The sequence below is a fragment of the Lathyrus oleraceus genome, chromosome 1 (genome assembly GCF_024323335.1).
Source record: "Lathyrus oleraceus cultivar Zhongwan6 chromosome 1, CAAS_Psat_ZW6_1.0, whole genome shotgun sequence".
NCBI lineage: Eukaryota > Viridiplantae > Streptophyta > Magnoliopsida > Fabales > Fabaceae > Lathyrus > Lathyrus oleraceus.
The window spans coordinates 306,314,324-306,316,863 of NC_066579.1; the positions used below are offsets into that span (position 1 = coordinate 306,314,324).

The 2,540-nt window shown below is 34.8% G+C and overlaps 1 pseudogene; it reads left to right on the forward strand.

Annotated features, from left to right (window-relative positions):
* The first annotated feature begins 710 nt into the window (after positions 1-710).
* LOC127132109 (pentatricopeptide repeat-containing protein At1g62930, chloroplastic-like) lies at positions 711-2,073 on the forward strand (annotated as a pseudogene).
* The last annotated feature ends 467 nt before the right edge of the window (positions 2,074-2,540 follow it).

The window sequence follows — 2,540 nt, forward strand, 5'->3', positions numbered from 1 at the left end:
AAATTCCAGTACCTCCGACGTGTTTGGGAGATTGACATCAACAAAGAGTTGATGGACAATGGGATTACTCCGATTATAGAGACTTCGTTAAAGAGATGTGTCGTCATTGAAGGAATCGACGTCAGCACATCTTAAACGAACCGGTCATACATGATGCTAGACCAACTCAACATTATATGGCTTGGTTTAGGTCGATTACAACGCCATAATTTGTGTGTTAGCCAAGGTATTTGATTGATCCATGCCAACGAGCTTCATCATCATACGCCTAACAACAAATCCCCGTCCAATAACCAACCCCACACCATTACCAAACCCAAGAACAATGTCAATCCACCCAAACCCAACGACCAACCTCACATTGTCACCATACCATATACACTCCACCACCAAACACCCAACCTCGCAACCAATTCATACCACACACCCAAACATAAAATCAGGAACCAAACTCATACCACCAAAAGCCATACACACCCACCACATCTGTCTATAACCCCGATAATTCGTACGATTCCACCTCATCCCACCAGTGAACGCACAACCATCCCACTGCCACATCACCCAACAATTGTTTGACTTTGTTACACCACATGAACAATTGATTCGTTTCCAAAACGATTCAATGTCCCAATTCGGGCAATCATACCATCTACAAACCACCAAACCACAATAACCCAACTACGACAACATGTGCACCGAACTAAATTATGGTAGCATTTGGATATCTGTTGAACCAAGTTAGTTATGGAACCTTGATTAATGGTTTATACAAGGCAGGAGAAACAAGAGCTGCTCTACAGTTGCTTAGACAAGTTGATGGAAATTGGTTCAGCCTCATGTGGTAATGTACACTACCATTATTGATAGCATGTGCAAAGATAAACTTATTAATGATGCATATGATTTGTATTCTGAAATGGTTGCTAAGAAAATTTCTCCGGATGTTTTCACTTACAATGCTTTAATTAGTGGCTTTTGCATTGTTTGTAAATTGAAAGAAGCAATTGATTTGTTTAATAAAATGATATTGGAAAACATCAACCCGGATGTGTATACTTTTAATACATTGGTTGATTCTTTTTGTAAGGAAGGAAAGGTGAAAGAAGTGAAAAATGTGTTAGTTATGATGATTAAAAAACACATTAAACTTAATGTTGTTACCTATAGTTCTTTAATGAATGGATATTGTCTTGTAAATGAAGTGAACAAGGCCAATAATATATTCAACATTATGTTCAAAAGAGGAGTCACTGCTGATGTTTGGAGCTACAATATCATGATTAAAGGATTCTGTAAGATTAAAAGGGTAGACGGAGCTATAAGTCTCTTCAAAGAAATGCGTTGCAGAAAAATCATTCCTGATACGATAACTTACAATTCTCTTATTGATGGTTTGTGCAAATCGGGAAAATTTTCATATGCTTGGGAGCTTGTTGATGAGATGCATGATAGAGGTCAACCACCAGATATAATTACTTATAGTTGTATATTAGATGCTTTATGCAAAAATCATGATGTTGACAATGCTATTGCATTATTTAAAGAATTTAAAGGCAAAGGTATTCAACCTAATATGTACACATACACTATTCTTGTCGATGGATTGTGTAAAGATGGAGGACTAAAGGATGCACGAAAGGTTTTTGAAGAACTTTTGGTCAAAGGCTACAATCTTAATGTCTATACATATACAGCCATGATCCATGGATTTTGTAACAATGGCTTGTTTGAGGAAGCGTTGACCATGCTGTCAAAAATGAAAGACAATGGTTGTATCCCAAATGCTCAAACTTATGAAATCATTATTATTTCCCTATTTGAAAATGAAGAAAATGATAAAGCAAATAAACTTCTTCGTGAAATGAGTTTCTTTCATTAATTCTAACATGGTTTGCTAATGTGGAATATTTAGATCTATCAGGGAATAATTTCACAACTCTTCCGAAATGTCTCGAAGAATGCTGCTTTGTGAGTTCTCTTAATTTGAATGGTTGCGAGTATCTTCAAGAAATTCAAGGGATTCCACCAAAGTTAAAGCGTTTATCTGCATTATAATGCAAATCTTTGACAGCCATGAGTAGATGCATGGATCAACTGTCATGGATGTGAAAATGGTGATGTAGTAGTTTTCATTTCTTCTTGTTCCAACAATGCATAAAGTATTATGATTCAAGTTCAATGATGTCAACACACAAAAAAAGGCCAGAACTGGTTTCAAGTGTTTTCATTCTTTTTCTTTCTGTCTTTGAATATTTATGCACTTTTATAGCATGTATCTATCCAATTTATGCATTTTCTATGGATTATAACAAACATACATTAAATTGGAGTGAAAGAACAAATACATTTATTCAAAGAAAAACCGCAACAATATAAGCACTAGATTTTGTTTGTTAAATATGAAACAATAAACACACATAAAATCTTGTAGAACAAACAACCTTAATTGCCTAATTAAATCACACTGCCAAGTCATTTTGTTACATTAGTTTGTAAAAATGTTTTCATAAAAATACCTTTTTAAATTTTTTGATAAA